This window comes from Poecilia reticulata, chromosome 14 (assembly GCF_904066995.2).
Source record: "Poecilia reticulata chromosome 14, P_reticulata-male-v2, whole genome shotgun sequence".
NCBI classification, from domain to species: domain Eukaryota; kingdom Metazoa; phylum Chordata; class Actinopteri; order Cyprinodontiformes; family Poeciliidae; genus Poecilia; species Poecilia reticulata.
This window is the reverse complement of record NC_088843.1, coordinates 13,875,923-13,899,380: the sequence shown is the minus strand read 5'-3', so window position 1 is coordinate 13,899,380 and position 23,458 is coordinate 13,875,923. Positions and strand designations below refer to the sequence as shown.

The 23,458-nt window shown below is 38.4% G+C and overlaps 1 protein-coding gene across 2 annotated transcripts in view; it reads left to right on the top strand.

Annotated features, from left to right (window-relative positions):
* pcdh1a (protocadherin 1a) overlaps positions 1–23,458 on the top strand; it is a 127,988-nt gene that overhangs the window by 54,380 nt on the left and 50,150 nt on the right. The window lies entirely within an intron of this gene.

Genomic DNA, 23,458 nt, shown 5'->3' with positions numbered 1-23,458 from the left:
CTTTTGGCTTCTTTATGGCTACACAAATAGGTTACTGAAGGATGAATGAACAACTGAATACATTGCATATAATCTGTTTTGTGAAGAGTTTCACGTCCCTGCATTGGTATTTCAGTGAACTGCCAAAACCAAGAATAAATTAAGCTTATAATACGTAGAAAAGACAACAATACTACTGAGTCTAAAAGAATATATTGTTACAGTTCTGTTGAAATGGAGGTTGCTAGGAGACATGAAAAATGATAAGGTGTTCTCAGAGTACCTGCAATTTGGTAGGTAGAAGTGATATTAAAAAAAAAAAAATTAAAGCCCAAATTTACTATTTACTTAAAAGAAAACTAATGTATAATTTTTAGGTCAGCAACGTCTAACTTGAAAACATTCATATTCTCTTATCAAGGGCAAAATGCTTAATTCTCATGATGAGCACTAGAAAAGCTACTTTATCAAGCAGAATATTATCTTCATGGTAGTGCACTCATGTTGACGTCGCCCACTATGACTCTAAGGCTCGTATGGCAGATCTAATCAAACCAAATAGGTAGCTTTCTCTCTGAAGAGTCACGTCTGACACTTCAGGGCATTTTGCAACATATCAAAAACAGAAATCGCTTGTGCACCACCTTATCAGCTCTGCAGATGCATAATTTAAAGAGGAGATGTTCAGTAATTGGCGAGGTTTAAATATCTTGAGCTATGGTAATTGAATAGTCTCTCCACTAATGGAAATGTGTCAGACATGCCCTTGCACCCAGCAGACCGCAGACAGTGAGTGACGGAGCACCGGGGTTTTGAAAGTGAAGTGTGGAAAGATGGAAAGAAAGAAATGAAATTCTGTCTTTTTAATTTGCCATTGAAAAAAAATAAATAAAAAAAGATGCTGTGATGAAACAGAATAGCTGGGTCATGTTGTTATGCTGCCATTCAGCTTCAAGGACTTATTCTGCCTGTTTCTTCTAATATTTATCTTAGGATATATATATATACTTCCTGTTGGCTTCAGACCTACCTGAGTCCTGTTGGTTTTGGCTTCATCACAACCCTCCAGAGCATTTAGTCAGGTGTGTGACAGCACACAGAAGGAGAACTTACTTAGAGTTAAATATATGAAACAATAACTTATTTTTAGAGATTGCCATTTTAGGCTGCAGTTTATTTGTTTAAAGTGAAATATAGTGCAGGACTACCAATCCCTAACCGCAAGTCGGTACTTTGGGAATTATAAAACTGTACATCAGAAATAGGGTGGGGAAATAGCTGAAAGCTGTGACCCAGTTAGAGTGATGTGTTCATTTTAATCCGCAAAAAACTATGATATTCCTCACTTAGCATTTAATATGTTCTATTAACTGCAATGTTTTGGGGGAGTTTTTTCAGAATGTGTGCATACCTTCAGATTTTAGGGTATTCATAATTTCATTTAAAAATATATATTTATTTTATTTCTCTTTTTGTAACAAAGGATGATATGTTTCAGCATGTTTGAGGTTAGACTTAAATAATTTTAAAACAAAAGGCACATCTAAATTGTTTATTGTTTGGGTTTTGGTTGGGAAAAAAAAAGGCTGATCCGTAAGCACTATCCATCCATCCATCCATTTTCTTGACACCCTTGTCCCTCAGTGGGGTCGGGAGGGTTGCTGGTGCCTATCTCCAGCTAACATACCGGGCAAGAGGCCGCGTCACCCTGGACAGGTCGCCAGTCTGTCGCAGGGCAACACAGAGACACACAGGACACACAACCATGCACACACACACACCTAGGGAGAATTTGGATAGGCCAACCTGACAGTCAAGTTTTTGGACTGTGGGAGGAAACCGGAGTACCAGGAGAAAACCCACGCATGCACAGGGAGAACATGCAAACTCCATGCAGAAAGACCGGGGCCGGGAATCAAACCCAGAACCTTCTTGCTGCAAGGCAACAGCTCTACCAACTGCGCCACTGTGCAGCCCCCGTAAGCACTAAAAGAATTAAATTATTTGCTACCATTGGTGTAGTTACTAAATACTTCCTGACTTCCTATCAGCAGTAAACTAAAGATTTATTGATTCTAGACCACATTTTATCAGCTCTTGTTAAAAACTGAAATACTTAGAGTAGTCAAACTTCAGCTGGATAGTTCCACACTGAACAGAGACACCGATTCTGTTGTTACACAACGGACCTTCGCACATTAGCTCAACCCTCAACCTCAAGTATGTTGGATGTAACAACAGCAAGTTTCCAAACGTTCCATGTCTTCCTCCTTTCTTTTTGTATTACAATGACTATAATAAATTTGTACATAAAGACATGGCGTGTCTATTATAACAGTTTGGGTAATTTGTAAAAACAAAAACAAAAGTTACCATATCTATATTGCTAGAACAGTTTAGAACAGACACAGAGTTTTTGTTAAACTCCAAATACTTTACGCAAACTCTCAAATATAAAACTCTCAAAAAAAAAAAAAAAAAGGAAAAGTCAATGGGAGACAAACCTTTGCTAAAGACCTTGACAGACAAATTTGTGGTGTGTGTGTTCCTGCAGTGAAACTGTAAAACTGCCATTTTAAATGATTAGATCAAAGATCTAATCAAAGATCTTTGATTAGATCTTTGATTTAGTGTAGTTAAAATATCATCTTTGGTTTAGTGTAGTTAGGTGGTTATGGAACCTTAAATATATCAATAAACTGCACAACACTTGTGTTCTTTTGGTTCATGTCCAACATTGATTAAATATTGCCTCAATTAAGTGCAGTATCCTACTGTTTTCTGCGAAAATTAAGCCTGTCTTGTCAAATCTAACTTTGTAATAATGAAAAAATCTCCCCTTCAAGTGTCTCTTGAGGGAGAAAAATACACTGATGCAACACACGTGCCACATATGCTTTTTGAATTCCTTTTTCACCCAGATAACTCATGGAAATAGGCCTAAAGCATTGTTTTGGAAGGTTGTTAGCTTCACCCAGAGCCAGAGCTCATCCTGTGATATTTACCCTGCTGGAGTAGTGTGTCCAAAAACTGGAATTTTTTAAGGCGTACAATTTATTATTACTTTTTTCAGAAAATGTCAGAGGACAATGTAAAACTAAGAAGAGCATTACTTTTTGAGGGAACTTAGGGACACAGGAAGATCCCAGATATGCCAAAAACGCCTATGCTCTGGATTTACAATGACAGCAATGAAACAATTATTCAAAAACTGCTTTACCACAAAATAGGATTAGGATGTGAGGGTTATGTGCAGATCTGCATATGTTTTCTTATAGATCAAAGCCACAGTGAGTCACAAAATGGCTTTTTGTGGGTGTAAGTATAGCGTCGCCGCTGTCATTTTGAACAGCACTTAGTAATTGCTAAATTCAATACATCTTGTTCTTTAAAAATCAAATTAACACATTGATCAGCCAGGAAGCTATCTAATAACAACACAAAGTGGACCAATAGGAATTAGTCTCATCAGTCTTTTGAAGTCTGCTGCGCTTGCTTCTTTTATAATTAATGCAAATGCACTTTTGGTCGAACAGAAGTGCTTTGTTTGGGTAAATCTTATTGGCTGAGCTCAGTTTAACTGCAGATATTGGATCTCTGAGTATAACTGTTGCCATGTTATGGTGCTTTGCACAATGCAACAAAGGAACAATTAATTGAGCTGACAATATGTAGGCCTACTGCGCCTTTGAACAACTATTCAATCACTTTTACTTTACTTTTAATTTTCAGACAGTTTTTCCTGTCTTGCCAATAACGTTGACATTTTCAAAAGTCTGTGTTGCACAGGTCTAAGTGTGGAGAAATTAAGCTGATTTTTGTAGCACGTCTAGTTCTGTGATTTCTTTGAAGTGTGTATAATGATTTTAATGTGCTCCCAGTTTGAGTAGTGAGTGTGTGTGTGTGTGTGTGTGTGTGTGTGTATTGGGACAAAGGGTGTGAAATTACCTGTGTCAATATGGTGTGTGTTACATTTGCTGTGATATCTCACCTTGTCTGGGGATAAAATGCCAATACTCCATGTGTGTCAATAAGTGGTCAGACAGTAATGACCTGAACTATTTCAAAAGTAAGCCATGCTGTCAGTTTCAAGCATCTGGAACCCTGAGGTATCTCCTTCAGAGCAGACAAGTTTGACATTGCTGTCAAACTTGCTGTTATAATGCTGTTATAATAGTTGTGGTAAAAAAAAAAAGTCTACGGGTAAGGTAGAGATATGGATATCATGCATGTTTAAAAAAGATCTGGGTTCTCTGCCAGTCCCCCATAAAAGCATTTACCCCTTTTGCAGATTTCCTCTGTTTTCTTTTGTCAAACCTCTTCAAGATTATGAAAAATTTTATTGTTCAATGGAGATACTGAAGTATGAAAATCAGTTTTAAAATGATGAGTTAATACATTAAGGGGACAAAAAAGGTGTCTACGGCAACCTGGTCCTGCCCCAAAACTAGCATTCAGGAGAGCTCTAAAGCTACAACTGACCAAAAAATAAATAAATAAATAAATAAGTACAATTCCTAAAGATTACCAAATCTTTTGGGAAAAATACTCCTTGGACTTTAAACAGACAAGACTGGAAATTGTTTAAAGGTTGACAATTGACAATTGATGTAAATCCAACACAAAAATCCAAACAAACACCAAAACAAAGTGGTCTGGGTTTGTTTTTTCTTCTTTTGAACTTGGAGCACTTGCTATAAATGATGGTACCTTGAATTTTGCTCTCTTGCGAAGCACATCTGACCATTAGTTAATGACCTTAAATTAAACACACTCAGATTATGGATAATAAAAAGTATCCAAAGTGTCTAAACAAACAACCCTCTAAAGAAATAAGGGAAAGTGTCCTCTATAGGGTTGTAAAAGGCAGATATTAAAATGTGCTCAATGTTCTGAAACATCTGTGACAAAAATAAATAAATAAAATAAAATAAAAAAATAGGTGAGGCCAAGTACTTTTTTTTCTACCACTGTATGTTACAGGGTTTTAAAGGAAAGTGATGCTGGAGGATATTTTACCTAAGGCATTGTATTTCCCAAAGCCATTGAAATGCAAGACAAGTATGCAGTGAAGGCATTAGGTTTGCTAAAGTATGAGCAAAACGACTAAAGGTATAGTAGTTTTTCTTAGATATTTGTTGTTGTTTTTTGGGTTTTTTTTGCTGAGGTGAAATGGAGAGTATCTGCCATATCTTTTGAAGCGCAGTCCAGAGGACTGCTTAAACTATTCCTGTCGTGATTGACTGGCATGCCAGCAGCGGAGCAACCATCACCAGCTGTAGAAATAACCCCATATGTGGATATCGCTGTTTGTTCTGCCGTTTGATTTTTGTGGGTCACGATACAGAAGAAACATTACTTTGAAAGGAATGCTTAACAATCTGCCAAAAAACTGAATATCTAGGGACACACGCTGTTGAAACCAGGACGTATTCATCTCTTTCAAAGATGCTTCTGGACACATTGTGTGACTGAAGCTGGCTTCACGGGGTACATTTCAAATGCTCTCTGTTACAGTTCCAGCTGTGACAGAATATTGCATGATTTTTCAACATTTAGGTCCATTAACTGAATAGGCATTCCCCATTTGATCACCCTGAGAACGCAGTTTAGTCTGCAAGCCAGAAAATGTCCAGATCTTGTGGTAGGACAAAAAGAGCATTGTTGCATTTTTGCACTTTGAGATACACGGATTCATTCACGCTTTTGATCCTCCGGTTGCATCATCTTGTGGGACAATGGGTCAATTGTTCACGTCTAACTCGGTTCCCACTGCAAGTAATGAAACCCTGCGGTTAATCCACCTAAAGACAATCTAGGTTTAGATTAATGCCATCTAAATCATCTCTCACGCCGAATGCATAATAGAGACTACAGTATATCAGAGGCATATTCCGCTGCAATCTTTCGACCATTTGTCAGGTAGTTGACAAATAATTGTGCTTGACACTATTAAACTAAGAAATGAGAAAGCGGGTGTAGATGGGGCGCAAAAGAGAGATGGATTTGATGGTGGCTGGGAATAACAGTCTGACACGAAAGAAATTAATCCTCAATATCCACTGCTCCCAGTGCACCACCACAATTGCATGCTCAGGCGTCTAGTCCATTCATGAATCACTGGACCTGGGAGACACGCAGGAGAAAACCACCAGCCCTCATAAATAAAGCAAGAGCATACTACTGTAGTGCCAATGAGTCACCCAGGTCTGTTCTCGTTCACTTTTGGAGAGGGAAATATCATGATAAACTTCCTCCAAACCTCTGTAAAAATAAATAAATAAATAAATAAATAAATAAATAAATAAATAAATAAATAAATATAAAACTGCAACATTTATTCCCTGACATTGCTTCAACAAGCCCAGGAGCAGCATTAGCCCCCATCGCAGTGGGAAAACACACTTTAATTATGAGAGAAACCCAATGAAGCTGTGTGAAAGAACACACATTACATTTTCTTATCGATTGAGAGCATGCATGCGGATTTTGTCTTCAGCAGTTTATCTGACATAGATGATACAATAGGTGGTTATCAGGGAGCGGGTGATTTTTTTTATTATTTGAACATATATAGTAGATTTCTGCCCAGCTCACCAGAGAAGCTTCACATCAAAATGTCACTAAAATGCCATGGGGGAAATAGAGATTTTTTTTTTTCTCTCATATGCCTCTAATGTTTGAGAGGAGAAAACACAGCTGAAATCTTAGAGTGGTTGTTCATTATCTCAGTCAAATAAACTGATCCGTGACATTTGAACTTTAATGGCAGTAAATCAGCTTACACTCACAAAAGTGACTTTTTTTATGACAGTGAAAGCAATAAAATATTTGAGGTTACATGATAGATGAGCTTTTTTAAAAAAAAAGGAATCTGTAAAGTAATCTTTTATTGCATTACCATAATTTTACACTAAAAGATCTTGTGTATTAATTTGGGGAAAATTGTCAAATTAATAGTTATTTTTAAACAATTCCGACACCAGTTATCCAAAGTGAACGTAAGTGATACTATAAACAACTCAGTGTTTTTACAAATATTCACAGGAAATCTGTCCATGCTCACTTTTAAATACGGTAGAGTTACTGTGATGCTGTGGGCCTGTTTTTATCCTAACGCCCTGGTGAAACTTTGTTTAAAAAAAAAAAAAAATGGCCTAAGTTTTTGAAAATGCATCACTTTAAAAATAAATCTTTGTATTGTTAGCAGCGTAATTACTCTAGAGAAATGGGGAAGTCAACACAGAAGGGTTTCTCCAAATACAACCCTCAAATATTTGGTACTATAAAGTACCAAATACCTTATAGTATTTGGTACTATAAAGTACTAAATATTTGAATAGTCTCCTATTCAAATATTTCTGTTAAATCTCACAAAAGGTGCTGTGATGCTAACTTAAATAAAAATTTTATATATTACAATATAACAGACCACATCCATAATTTTACATTAGTAATGTCTAGAGGGCTGCATAGTGTCTGCGGTAGTCCATTTTTCTCAGTTTAAAAACATGACTGTCATTTAAATTGCCCTTACGTATGAGTGTGTGCATCCATTGTGTCTCTGTATTTCCCTATGATTGAGCAGCGGCCTGTCCAGGGTGCATCCCAATGACTGCTGCTGGACGTTGGTTCAAGTTCCCACTCAACCCTCCAAAGACTAGAGATGATGGGTGATCGGATGTCTGAAATAAGAATACTATATATATATATATATATATATATATATATATATATATATATATATATATATATATATATATATATATATATTTTTTTTTTTTTTTTTTTTTTTTTTATTTTTTTTTAATGACAAAAAGTAAAAATAAACTGTTCAACAAGTGAATGATCTCATGTTGGTAACATACATTTACAAAGGAAATGAAAAAAAAGGTTTTAAATACAGTCAGTAAGTCAAAATGACTAAAAATTATTAGTTGTAACACAATAGAAACTACTCGAAGGAAAAGGGCAGAGAAAAACTCGCAGAGTGACCTGAGGCAGACAACCGTAAACTGAGAAAAAAAAAAAAGCTCTACTTGTTTACCTCTAAAGTTGCAGGTGTGTGTCTTGAAATAATACCAAACGCAAATAAGAGTTGAGTCAGAAAACTAGCGGGTCTTGTTTGCTAACTGACAACCTATCTACTATTGGGAATACAAGCTCGTAACATTGTTTTTCTTCACATTTTATGAACTCAAACAATAAGGAAACACATTAGTGTCACGCCTATAAAGTACCACGTAGGGTATATTTAGAGTACTCTGTGTACCGCCTAAGTAGCTGTAATACTCACCTCTGTAGAGGATGTACGTTTGATAAAAGGTCTGAGAACCACTGGTCGAATAGCAGCAAGTCTGCTAATTAGAACTAATGGTAGAAATAAAATCTTCCTAAAATATGCCATTTCAAGGTTGATGAAACGCCACAAATCCCCACCATGCTAATTAATTACCTTCATTGCAGCTTTGAGTGGTTTCTCTCCAGCAATACAGAATTAATATTTCATAAACACTTAGAGAAATCTCTCTGTAGAAATGTATGTCATTAAATCCTAAATGTAACTATATGAAAGCCATTCACTAAGAGTATGCCATCATTGGTATTTATTGCAAAGGGAAACCAGTGACTTGTTTACGTTATTTGCTGAATGCATCTTGCGACAGAAAAGGGGGGGGCTTTAGCAGACAGTACATCTCGGAGACGTTTCAGATCCACGTGGCTGCTTTTGTTTGATTTCTGTGTTCTTGCTGAGGTGATTCAACTAGCGCTGAAAAATGTCTAGCAGATGGTGCAGAGTATTGACATTTAAGGTTGTCAGTTCCATATGCGACATGTGGAATGCTGGCTGTTAGGAATCCTATTGAGTTGTGGGACTTGTATCACATTTCTTACCAGACATTCGTGTTTCAAGGTTAATAGTAGCAGAATGCAGTCGAAGAAAAAAAGGACCAAACAAAGGAAGGAAAGAGTAGAAATAAACTGGGAGTTCCATATTGACTTGTGGGACCAAAGTTGCTCTTTACGTCCCACGACTGGATCTGTTAATTACAGTCGCTGAAGTGTATCCCTGTTTGCAATAGAGGTTCATTGGTGGTGCAAAACACTTTGTGTAGTGGAAAAAACAAGCACTGAGCGTCACCATGAACATGTCTCCGTGTGTAGCACGGTACTGGCTCCATCATGATGTGGGGAAGTCGCTCAGAGGTCGTTAGAGGATGGACAGAGCTAAACGGAGGCAGAGACACTACGATGGCATACTGTATATCCAGAGCTACTATGGAATAGTTAATGTCAAAGCATATACCTGTATGAGAATGGTCTAGTAAAAGTCTGCATACGAGTCCATTTGAAAATGTATGTCAGTACTGGATAATTGCTGTTCACACACAATCGTTCCAATCTAATTAACTGTATATAACTATGGAATTTCAGATTCTAAATGGATAATGTTTAAGAGACAAATCCTTACAGCTCTAATTGTGGCAACACTTTGATCCTAGAGAAACTTATGTGGAGTTGGTAAAAAAAACCAATGCATGCTATCCTTTTCAGATTTGATTAAACATTGAGAAAACTCCATGTCAATATTCTTCCACTTCACAACCGTGCACCACTTAGCTAACCACCACTTAGCTGCTTCTGTTGGACTTTTGTAATTCTGTGCACTTGGTTCAGGTAATGCTGTAAAATCTCCAGCAGATGCTCTCTGAGCATTTATGTTTCAGGGTTGCTGTTGTTGAATATCAGACAGGGAAGTCGTTTTGAATGCTGGCTGTTATAAAGCCTATTTCTTGGTGTGACTTGGAACATATTTTTGCCAGACCTCCCTTTCATGTTTCAGTGCTGAAATTAGGAGTATGCGTGTACTCTCCCAGATAAGAGGAAGAAGAAAAGAAAAAAAGTTAAAAGAGGGAGCAAAAGCGTGGAAAAATCCTGGACTCCCCGTTGACTTGGCCCTGGTCGCTCCTCAGGTCCCGCAAACTGGTGCTATTATTTAGAGTCACTGAAGTGTAACCCCGTATCTGTTCGTGAGAGAGAGCGCGCGCTTTGTGACTCTATAGTGAGGAAGCCATGAGCATTTCTGTGTGCTGATGGACAGGGTCAAACACCATGATCTGTATTTATCAGCAGGATGCTGCCCCTGTGCTGTAAATGTGATTTTAAAGCCTCTTTATCCTCTTTTTTTTTTCTTTTTTTTTTTGAGGATTTGCAGTATAGCGGATCACATGTGACTCTCCCTGCACTTAAGCTACACTATCAGCAGCTCAGTAGGCTATCCATAGCACACACACACACACATGCCCGCGCACCTACACGCAAACACACACGCACGCACGCACACACACACACACACACTGCCTCCTTTCATTTTGTTTTATTTTTTACATTTATTGAGCAGCTATGCACACTGGGTAGCGTTCAAATTCATGAAGCAATCTGCTAAGTGCCTTAACGTTACGACTTTAAGCCAATGAAAGTATTGTGGGAAAAACTTAGTGCTGAATCTGTCTTTGTTGCCCAAGAAGCTCATTCATAAATCACTCTAGAAGAAGAAGAAGAAAAAAAAAGATTAGATAACAAACAGTTTACAGATAACAGCATGGTGGGGTTTGTATTGGAATAAGGAAACTACTTGGCTTTAAACTTTAAATGCTGTTTTTTTTTATCTCAAATTCCTGAGCTGTCAGAGATTGGTAAACAGATGGAGACAAGTGGGAACAGAATGTTTATTAATTTGCTGGCGAAAACGTCCCAGAAATAGACGCTTTGTCAGTGGCGTATATGGTTTTTATTGGGACTGAAATGATGTCGACAAGTTCAGCTCAGGTCTCAAGTGTATAGAGACCATAGTCAACGGTTTTCTATCTGCTTTGCCTGTAATGTAGCTCAGATTTTGTACTGTCTGTCCTTATGCTAATTTTATAAGCAGACATTTAACCTTTCGTGTATAAACATTTATCAACTATTTTAAAACCTTCTGAGAGACAAAATAAATGTCTTGACTCTCCCAGAGCCTTAAATGAGCGAGAACGCCGAATTCATGATGATGAACAGAAAATAAAGTGGTTTCATTTTTGGTAAATTTGAAGTGCCTTTGCGACGACACAGCAAGCTTAACAAACAGATTAATTTGTTGGAGGCAAGTGAAGTATTTATTTTGTTCCGAAACGAGCCAAAGCCTTTTAATACAGCGTTTAGGTGGAGAGCTTTGTGCGCGGCCGTTATTTGAAGCTACAGCTGAGATGAACAGCTTGTCATAAACCATTAACAGCCTACAGTTCACCAACAGCTAATATATCAAATTAATTTTTTTTTTTTTCACAGGAAAATATGTGGAAGCAGCATATCACCTATCAGAATCTCAGTCTGTATTATTATTAACGGGCTTGTTTTCACGCATGTTTACATAAAAAGAAAAAAAGAAAAAAATATGTATTTATATACGTTAATGAGACTTGACTCCCTGCCCACAAGTCTAATTCAAGTCCAACGTTTGAATCCAACATGAGTCCAAGTATGAATCCAGAGTGACCATCTCTGGCTAAAGCCTCCTGTTTAATCATTTATGCTTGGATCTTTATAATCAAGTTCAAATCAATATCCCGTTGAAAGCGCTGTACAATCAAATGGAGCTGAAATGCAGGCCTGTCATTGTAATTACACAGCACTTTATGCTAAAGATATACTAATGAATGCCCATTTTATTAGCCTGTGATCCAATGAGCCACCTGTTCTATTCATGCCATGAAGATCCAATAATGCTATAGAGTTGCAAGCCTAAAAAGAACAACAAAAAAACAATTGATTTAAATTGTAATGGTTACATTTGAATGCATTTGAAGGCCCCTGCTTGTTCCCTCACTCATATGGGACATATTTTCTTAAACCAGAGCTGGTATAAGAAGAAGTACTTTTTTGTTTTGTTATAAAATAAATAATTTGTTGATAAGAGGCCTGTTGGTATTACTGTTACATCTCTCAAGCTTCTTACGCTCCTCTGCAATGTCATCTCATTGTGGAGATGTCTTTCTAACATGACATTATGCTAGCTTACGAAAAAAGCAAAAGGTAATACGTAAGTGAATCTATTTTGGCAGCATGTTCTTTAACCACCCAAACAGACTTCATAGGGAATAAAGAAAGTAGGGAAGCTGAAAGGGGCGTGTGGTGGTGGGGGGGAAGAGGGTAGACAGCCAGTGAGGAATCATGCGCTGTCAGAACCATATCTGTCTAAGCTTCAGGAATCCAGGAAGCTAATGCTGTTTGATGTATTAACCATGATGGAGGGGGCAGTGTCTGCGTGTTTCATGCACAGTCTTGGAAGGATTTGGGTACAATATGCCCCCCTCTCTCTCTCTCTCTCCCTCTCTCTCTCTCTGTGTGTGTTTGTGTGAGGGTTGGGGGTGAACGCTTGTCTTTGCATTCGCGAGAGCTTGCCCGCCATAATGCGAACGTGGGCGTGTACAAGCGGGTGTGCGCCCATTGACAAGCAGGAGAGGAAGGAGGATTGATGTTGTTTGATGTATTAATCATGCATATGTGGGATCGAGAGCGCTCTGCGATGGGCTGCTCGGGCACTGATTCTATCTTCAATCAGCAGCTCATTTGGGTCCCTTTGTGTAAATGTTTAACATTGTTTGGCAGAAAATAAGCACTCTGCTTATTTGTGTATGTGTGGCATTTGAGACAGAGGGGAAGGGAAAAGGGGCTTGAAAGCCTTTTTTTTATTTTTTTTTCTCCTCACTCTCATGCATAAAGCATATTAGCAGCATTGTTTTCTATGAACCACTTATTCAAACATCTATCATGCTGTTTCTTGTTGACAAAAACGGGGAAATATACCGTTCAAGCTGCAACTTGTGTATGATTTAATCAGCTCTATAGGAAGGAAAAAAAAAAAAAAAGTTATGGCGCTGCTATCTGAGACATTGTGATTTATCAGTTCCTTGTTCAGCGTCTGGCTCAATGCACACGACACAAATGTTAAACCTACGCTGTTCATTAGCTGTACTTATTTTGTGCTCATTCAACCGTTCACATTCAGGTGTGAGTCAGTGTTACCAAAGTTATTACGGCACCAGAATATTGTTTGCTTTGTTTTTGATTTGTTTTGTTTTTTTGTTGTTTTTTCCCCCCTCAATTCACTTTGCCCACCTTAGCTATTGAAATCTTGTCCATGAGGCAGACCTACCGTCTAAAACTTAATCCATGTTTCCCTTGGATTACAAATGTATTTCATTTGACACTTTAATTCACTGCAGAGCTCCAGTTCTGTTGCCAGGCAACTCTGTTAAGGAGCACACAAAGGATCATTATAGATTTCTTGGGTGCAACTGTTAAGTTGTACTTAAAAAAGAAGAAAGAAAGAAAAAAGGGATATCGTAACACAGTATCCTGATAAGACTCCTATTTGTAGTGTTTCCCTTTGCTCCGACATACCCTTTGGATGTCATTCAATATACAGAGCAGTATGGTCAATAATTTATTTGACTAAATAGGCATTCTTGCAGACGCTGCTCCTGCCAGTGCCGGCCTCTCGTATCTTCACCCGCACTATGAAAGAATCAACTCGAGTGCCTCTTCTTATGCGTCGATCAGACATATGTTACTAACAGGAGATGACAGCATGGCCCACAGTACTTAAATGGTTCATGGTGCTTGTTCTCTGATGGGTACAATATGACATGATGAGCCACAAATATGTCAGATATGACTCAAATGAGCTCTGAAAGGATTTGGCAATGGAGTATTCATACTAGATACTTTGCTTGTGGCCCTGTCGAAACCCCACTGCAGAGCTCTCCACCCAAATTTCATCAGCGGATTAATCAAACCTGTCATCAATATCACAAGGCATCTGTATCAAGTGTCGTGGAATATTGCCCCACAGAGTTACCAGCCCTGCACAGCTACAGTGTCACATATCTGCTTACAGTGTCTTGCTTAAGTATGGACTTTTTTTTTTGGAACATTTTCATTCTTTGACATGGTAAAACCACATGGAGTCTTCCGTGGTAGACTTAGTGTGCAGTGAAAACTGGAAAAGTGAGTGTCTTGTGTTTAGCCCACCTCAGCACAAATACACCTACTGATGCACAATCTGCATTGTGAAGAAGCAGAAACCCACCCAAGTCTGGAATAAAGCTGTGGAAACGTATAAAGGAGAGTTGGGTAAGACAACATTATTCCAAGTTTCCAAAAGTTTAAAAACATCATAAAGCAACTGAAAACCTACCAAGATATAAACGTCCAGCTAAACTGACTGGCAGAACTTTGGTCAAAGAATCAGAAAAGAAAAAAATAAAAAAAACTCTGGAGGAACCGCACAGATTAACAGCTCAGGTGGGAGTATCTGCCCATAGGACAACTATCATCAATGCAATTCCACAAATCTTTCTAATTGCCAATCGTCTTGACTGCTGACAAGAAGAAAGTTACTATAAAGAGAAAGCCATAAGAGGTAATCTTCGCCTTTCGCCAAGAGCAATTTAGGAGACAAAATAAGAATGCGATGGTGGTGCTTTGGTCATAAGCGAGAAAATCTTAATTTTCTGAATCTAACACTGCACATCACCTTGTAACTAACCACAGCATGATGCAACCGTCATGCTGTGAGGACGCTTTGCTTCAGTGGAGATGGGGAAGCTAGTACGAGTTGATGGAAAGATGGCTGAAATGAAAGACAAGACAATCCTGAAAGGAAACCTGTTAGAAGCTAAGGAAGCCTGAACAAAACCAGGGGGGGAATTCGTCTCTTCACAGGGCAGCAACCCTAAACACACAACCAGAGCTGAGATAGAATGGACAGGAATAGAGAGGCTTTATTTCCTTGACAGATCAGATACAAAAAAATTGGATTGAGAATCTTTAGCAAGACTTGGAAACTGTTGTCCATATATGGTACCAGTACTGTCTGACTGAACGTGAGCTACTTTACAAAGATGAATGAGCATAAATTCCAGTCTTTAGATAAAGTTCACACCCCTAAAGACTTGCATCAGGGGAAATGGGAGGAGGGATGAAATGCACTCCACACAATTTTGAAACCCACGCATCCTTTTTGTCCACAATACTGAACCGCTTGCTGCTGTCTGACATAAAATATCTGCAAAATATGTTGGAGTTAGTGGTTGTAATGTAACAAAATACAAAAGTTGAGCACTTTTACAAAAAACAGTGTGTTTCATTTAACAAAGAAAAGTCTTTTTATTGATTTTTTTTTATTTATATATACACACGGTACTTACAAATGTGATGAGTTTTTGATGTCTGTGCTTCGTTTACGGAGATGACGCTCGTTAAAACTGTAAAAACTGCTCATATATTTTGTTTCTCCCTCCTAAAGCTGTAAATTATCCTTTGTATGATATCCCCAGGAAGATTGATGGTCAGTGTCACAGTGTTGTGGCAAGAACAGAGGAGCACAATAGCAGGATGCAAAGGGAGAAGAGATAGAAAAGTGCCACGTGGCAGTGAGAAATGCAGCGGGATTACATGTGTAGGTCTGGCAAATGGGCAACAACAGCCACAAAAAATAAATAAATAAATAAAAAATTGGGCCTTGATACTTCAGTGAGAGTTTGCCTGCTGTATGATTATGATGCAGTAGGTGGATTACAGAGATATATTCAGAAAAAAAAACAAAAAAAACATGCCAACTGCGAAAGGCCTCGACACAGGGAGAAGCTCTGGCAAACAGAGTAATCTCTTCATCTGATGGGCTTGATATGTTGTTTTTCTGCCTTGTTTCCCCGAGCCTCGGTCCTCTCAATCCCCAGGTCTGCAGAAAGATCAATGTCGAGAACACATTTTTGCTTCGGCACTGACTGAGCGCCGGTTGCCTGGGATGAAAAAGGTCACTATGAATCTAATTAGGCATGATTTTTTTTCAGTTCTTTGATGCGATGGTGGCGCATGAAGGCTCCTCATTCAGGCTCCTCATTCAGGCGCTTTAGAACGAGACCCGGCTAAGTGTGAGGAGGAGACGGAGACGCGCTGCCCCCCAAATCGTCCGGGCTCTCGGGAATGCATTGCCAATTGGGACGTCTTGGGTGCGAGGTAACAAGTCGAGACAAGCAAGACCATCGGAGATGCTATTAATAGTGCTGCACATGCATGTGCATGCTTAAATAAACAAGTGCACGCACATTAGGCGTTTTAAGTGAGGCTGAAAGCCTTCCCCCTCCTCATCCTGCTTCCTAATCCACCTTTCTTCCGGTTCAGACAATTGAAAGTCCCCGCATGCTTTGCAGTCAGATACAGCAGCAGTAGAGATATTAACTCTGAAGATGGAAAGTTTGAGAGGCAATAAGGTACCCAGCAGGGAGTGGATATTGAGGATTAATTTATCTCATGTCTGACTCTTTATTTTATCCCATCTCCTCCTCTGTTTATCTCTTCCCTCTGGCATTATCAACTCCCGATATGTCTTCCAGAGAGACATTTTGGAAGATGTGAACTTTACAGTGCAGCCTATTATAAGAAATTGAGAAGTGTGATATATGCACACAGCGTCGCAGACAATCTTCAGTTTACAGTAAGAGTGTACTTAAATAAGTATCAAGTCGGTTGTGGACATAAACTCTGGCGTAATTTAGCTTCCTGACAAGAATACACTGACGGAGTGTATGCTGGTCCACAGACGGCTATTAAGGTGCGGTGACGGTGCAGCTTCAGCTCTGGGCTTAAAAACAGTAAATATTGATTGGTTGCTCAGAACTTGAAGCAACTGCTTGCAAGGTTAGACAAACAGAAAATGCATCGTGGAGTGTGGGTTTCAGTCATAATCCATGTCAGACGAGGCTGTGATTTGTTCAATAGCCTCTGAGTCAGAGATATTTGAGTCAGTGGCGAGCCTTCAAAGGAACCCAAATGAACCGTTTGTAGTATTGTAGTAACTTGCTCTCCACACAATCAGAACGCTGGAAAATGGGGTCCACTGGTACAGCTCCCTTTCCTTTTTTTTCTCCCTTTTACAACAGTTCCTTTGTATTCTGCTTTAATTACATTTTGTTTAGCAGCACAGTGCTTGAAATTAGACCCCCACATTGCTTTAGGGATGTTTCTTCAGGTTAGAAATATAACCACAGCATTGGGGGGCTATGGATATATAGTTCTCTTGTTGGTTTCAAAACAGCAAGAGGAAAAGAAATGGCAATATAACAAAAAGATAACACTTTTTTTTGTTTTCACACAAAATTGAAGTAGCAGCTTAACCTTTCAATTATTAAAATTGTTGTAGAACTTTCCAGTCTAATTTTGACTACACTATGCAGTGTGGTTTAAATGATTACTTAAGGCCCAGCACATGCTAACCCAGATATTTTTTGCAAAAATTATGATTTTGGCTTCTTTTATTTTTTCATTTGCAAAGCTATTACTTTCCAAAGTGAGTATTTTTAACAACTGATGCATATGAATGAACTGTAAATATCTCACTATCTCTTGCTTTTAATTCCTCTGAATTACATTCAGTTGTAAGATTAGAAAGTTAATGACTAAGAACAAACTGTAAACAGTCATAAGACTAGCACTGCTTTAGCCGTGCTAAAAAAAAGTCAGAAGATGTGAAGCTAAAAGTACTTGCCTTTATACCAAATGCTCATAATTACAGTTTGCACTTTTTTTCTCCAGTCACATGTTGACAGCAAGTGGATAGCACTTTGCAAGAAAGAGGAGAAATATTGTGTCGTCTTAATGTTTCAAGAACTCCTGCTGATCTTGTCAAACCTTTAGTTTGAAATGTACATTCTTTAACCTGAGGTGCGCTGATGTAAGTCTAATTAGGATAAATTGTAGGCTACATTCAGCGTTGAAATCAGGCACATAAGAAGCCGGCAGAACACTTCGACAGTGGAAGACTGAGCGTTTCCGTCGAAACTTCACAGAACAGCCAAGTGATTTTCCTGTTTCGGAGGTGCAGAGTCACACGGTGCAAATATATGTCTCCAAAAATATCCTGCTGAGGTGAGATGTTGTCAGGCTTACAGCTGAAACCAAATTTCTTTATTCATTAGAATCAACGTCAGTTTTTCTGCGTGAGCGGTGCTGTGATTCCATACTTGTAAGGGTGGGAAACAATGACTCTCGCTGTATTTTTTTTACACAAATAATTACCACTATCTTTGTAGTGTTTCAATTTTGCCGGGGCTTTTATATAAGGGGGATATCTGTATAGTGCATAATGTGTTTGCAAATGAAGCAAAGCAATTATCGCTTTCTATGTGGAACCTTAGATTACTCTAATAAGAACAAAGTTTAGATTCCCTTCTTTAATAGAGGTTTCTAAATATTTGTCTCATTCTCATAGGCTTCCATGCTTCTCATTAGCTGTGTACCCAGCGGGTCTGTATCCACTGTACTATATAGCCGCACTAATTCCCATCAGTTCTCTTCTAAACGCACCTGTTCTTATGGTCTCCAGAGATTTTGTTAAGGTACAAATGTTCCTCTAAATCATTGTGCAAAGTCTGCTCATCAAAAGGCTACGCATTGCAAAAATCAACTAACATCCCTAACTTATGTGGTGCTTTATATTGTAAATAATAAATGACAAAGATGAAGGAAATGACTGTTTAGGGAACACCGATTTCAACACTTTTGTCGCTTCTGTGCAGTAATATTTTACCAGAGCTGTATTTTGGGATATCAGATGTCTAATAGTGCCTTCAAGCTTATTCACCCTTTATGCTCCTCTCATACTTTGTTCAGCGTGTCCTCCAGACAAACCTATCAACTTGCTTTGTTCTGCCTGTGTTTTGGACATGGATTAATTTGCAAAATCTCTAATAATGCTTTTCTTGCAACCTCCTCAACTCCTAAAAATTGCCTGGCGCCCTTTTTCGCTAATTAACATTAGCATATGTATTCCACACGGTTTAAGACAATAGAAGTGTCGGTAGGAAGGCATCACCCCCTAAGCCTTAAACCAATCAGAATTTTAATCCTGCGGCCTTCCCAATTAAGTTTCACCACTGATCCTTTCTCCTGCTTGATCCCTCGCCTCCAAATCTCCCCTGACTACAATGAATATGACATTTCTGCTTCTCCATCTTGTCATCTTGTTTCAGAAATGTCATTTACAATGCACTCCGCATTTATTAGTGCCACTTTAAAGATGCATAAAAAGCCCAAACTAAATGCAAAATTGAATAAATGTTGCCTTCCTCAAAATCCTTCTCACTATGCGTGGCGACAAAGTATAAATGGAATTTTTCCAGCCTTAAAAATCTGGACAGGTTTAGGCCACTTTATGTTTTCTTGTAGTTTTTTTTCCTGATGTATTAAGATCAACAGACACTTTACTTAAACTTGCTTGTTTAAATAAGGCGTCCCACTTAAAGAGCTATTGACCTTTGCTACACCTCAGCAAAACAGGAAGTCACGGACTGCTAATTAAAATGATGAAACAATGAAAAAGAAAAAAAGCATCATATTAATCATATTTTTTTGTTAGGAACTAGCTGAGTTTTTAATTATTTACTTGTTGTTGACATTATACTCTATTTTTGCCACTGAAATGCGCATACATTCTTACTTTCATTGTTATCCTTTGAAAATGGTAACATTTTCAAAGCATAGTAAATAAATTCCCATTTATTTACTTTGAAAGATAGTTGTGTCTTTATGTGAATATCAAGTGCACGCACCTTACAGCCACAAAAACATCAAATACAAATAACCTCTGAGACCTCTGCTAATTACATCTGACAGAACAAATGGAGGATTGTTTAATTACTAGAGAAACATACTCCATTATTTACAACGTATTTAAAATAGCAGAAATATAACACAGTTTTATTTTAAAATTGTTTGTAACCAGCAGTTACTAAGTGGCTTTAAGGCAGCTATTTTCTTCCTCCTGTTTCATTACTTTTGCTCAAAAATCTTTGTTTTTTTCTGCCCTAAGATGTAAAATAATGCATTTTTTATTATTATTATTTAAGGTACACTAATCTCAGCCATAAAACTTTCTAATTAATAATTAGTTTGCCTTGGGTATAAAACATGATACATAGAGTCAATTCTTTTAGCGATTGGCCACTAGGCTGGACAAGAACTCATATTCATTCTGCCAAAATGTGTCTGTGGAGGATGTTTAGGGAGGTTCAGCACAATCTTCTATGCTCTATAAGAGCTGCACCAAAGGGTTAAGTTTAGATAACAACCGTTTACATGCCAGCAGGCTGTGCAAGAGTGACATCGTTCCTGAACTTTGTTAGAGGGCTTTGCATCATGACATAGGGACATGTTAATTGAAGAGAAAAAGAAAATCATGGAATCTATCCATAAACCTAAAGGAATCATGACTTGGTCTTTCAACATCATTTGAAGCATGCCTGTGTTCAACATAGACACAGTTGAACACAGACTTCCCATCCCACTCCTAATCTCTAAATCCTATAGAAAAACTTGAGTTATACATAGAGTATTGGCAGCAGACCTAATAATTGGCCAAATGGGGATTTTGTTGAGAGTAATTATTTCTCAACATGGCAGTTTCCCCCACTGAATAAATATCTATAGACATATAGGGTTTTTTTTTGTTGTGTTTTTTTTTTTTTTTTGAAGACGGCGGTTTTTTATATATCTTCACATTTCACTGCATCTGTATAGTTATTTGTTGATGTATGCTTCTTTGTTTTACAATCTTCCTAAATATATAAACATACTTATATATATACAATTGTCCATTGTTCCTGCAGAACATTTTTAACACACTCCAAACTAATTGAAGTCTCTTTAAGGCCTGCTCAGATGGTCAAGTGATGGTCACAAAGTGCAGCTTGGAAGAGAGAGGTTGTTTCTTTTGCGTGCAGCATGCCAGAAGGGGTAACTACATAAACATTATGCAAATGTGTCACAATGTGGTCTAAGTATCAGGATAACAGATGAAAAACGTGGACTGCCCACGAGGTGATTCAGCCAATTGAAGAGCAGCCTCCTGTGGGAGAGATTAACTCCCTTGTATGGGCTCTTTGGGCGTGGTAACTGCGCTGAGCTTTTCATGCGCACACAAGCTGCATACCACTCCGGAAGAGACGAGAAGGAAAAGATCCCCAAAAAAAAAAACGAAAAAAAAAAAACATTGGCTCTTTTAAAAGAGCGCGGAACGTCTCCACATGTGGCTCGTGTGACATTTACCAATTTGTTCTCCATAGATATGGCTCTGCTGCACCCCTCCTCCTTTTGTCAGAACAAATGACTGCACCACCAGTGCAGTGTTGGCGTGCCCCAAAATTACCAAACAGGAGCAGGATGGGAGGGAGGGCATAATTCTTCACACAAGTTTCTGCCAGTATGAGTTGTGCAGAGGAGATTACTTTAAGCACTATAATTTGATTTCAGCATCGTGTGATGGAAGAATTTTACGCCTTCATTAGACACTAAAGGAATCAGATCTGGCTCAAACCAGGTCAGTGAAGGTGGGAGGTTTATGTGCGGCAGGGCCGACCCGAGATTGTATGAGACCCTAAGCAGAAATTCATATGGGGTCGGTGGGGGGGGCAAATTTCCAGCTAAGCCGATTATTATACACCTGGGAGAGTCTGAGAGGCGGAATACAGGTTAATGTTTTGTCACAACCAAAAATATCAGGAGTCTGTTTGTGAATCATTTTAGATAAAACCCAAAACTTTCTTTCACATTGTTCCTAGGGTTTATAAAAAGGTGACAGAGAAACTACAAGTTACCTGAATTTGTGGAACATTGTACAGTTGTGCTGCCACTAGGCCAGGCTTTACTGGAGACTGCTGGTCAGCTGGCTGAAAAGGAGTCGTTACACTTTTCCCATGCTTACAACAAAGAAGCATGTCCAGTTGGATAAACATAAAGTGGAAACTAAAGTTTTCTACTCTTCAGTCTTAAGATAGTAATGTTTTTAAAGTACAGAGGGCAAGCTAATTTCAACTTTTACTTGTGCTTAAAAATATTTAAAGCCCAAAATTATGGAAAATTATTGTATATTGAAAAGAATTTCAGTGGATCAATCTATCATTCAATCAATCACAATAATTTGTATAGCACATTTAAGCAAAATAGCAGTTTACACTAAAATAAAAATAAAAAATCATAAAAACAACATACAGCCCACAGTTCAGCAGTTAATTTTCTCGAAGTTTGTTCCAGAGTAGAGGAGCATAAAAACTTAATGTTTCTCCTCATTATTTGGTTCTGATTATGGGGATGCAAAGTGAACTTGAACCAGAAAACATGCGTAGTCTCGATTTCGCCACAAAAAGATCTTTAATGTATTCTGGTGCCAAGTGGTTCAGTGGACTTTTTCAGTGTTCTTACGTCAGGATGACCTTTGAACTAGTCAGACTTCAATATACGCAGCGCTCAAACCCAGACTGAATAAACATATACTGGTTATAGTCTTTTTAGATTAGAATGAGTGATTTTCGAAAGTAAGAATTGTCATTTGCAGTCTTTGTTTTCAGAGTTTTGCTCAGTCTTTGTTTTCAGAGTTTTGCTAGTAGGAAGTTCTGTCTTTTATGTGAACTCAATGAATTGGATGCACTATCACACCCCTACATATATTATTTTAACTTTAATAACCAGTGTTAGATTGGTTTAGCAGCAGTGGTAATATATATGTTTGTTTTTTATTTTGTTTGTTTAAAAATTACGTAATGTTTGAATTCTGATTGAACGTTTTGTCCAACTATTGGGAAACTGTGGTATATTTGCTCAGGGTAATTATATAGTCAGTCTCTCATACCGGACTTAGCCGGCAAGCAAACACAGGGAATACAGAGCTATTACTTGTTGATCTACTTACAAACAGTTCAGGCGAGGATGAAATATTACCCCAGCTCTGACAAGAGTAGAAGGAAAAAAAAAAAAAGCAGTGGAAGAAATGATTAAAGTATTAGTAAAGTACGACTGCAGTGAAAAAAAAAAGAAAGACTTTGAAAACATAAAAGTTTTCTTTTGATGTCATTGTAAACCTGTCCTGTGTAGATTCCCACTGCTCTGAGGCCCCCAACTAGGCCTTCGGGGGCCTTCGCCCTCCAAGCAGTCATACAGTTTGCATACACCTCAGGCCGGCTCTGACGTGAGAAAGCCAGTGGCAGCGGGATGGGATCATTGCCGGCGAATGCCCCAAAGCTGACAGCAGCGCAGCTACTGGAATCATTTTTACACACCAACTTGGAAGTGCATTCTGTGGTGAGAAGTGTTCTTGTAATAGGGAGAAGGAAAAAAAAAAAAAAAAAAAGAGAGAGACATCCATAACTCATCTTGGGACAGAGAGGCTGACGGAGAGCTTTTTTGTTGGAGAAGGCTGATGCATTCACCCCAACACCCCCACATCCTGTCTCGCGGAATTGCGTGAACAGTCAGATTTGTCATTAGATGTGGCAGGTATGTTCACACTCGGTAGGTCCTGCTGCAGTAATACTTGGTTTCACTGTGACAACATTATGGTATTTCAAGGCCAGCGCTCCCATTGTAATGAAACTCTCCGGGTTAA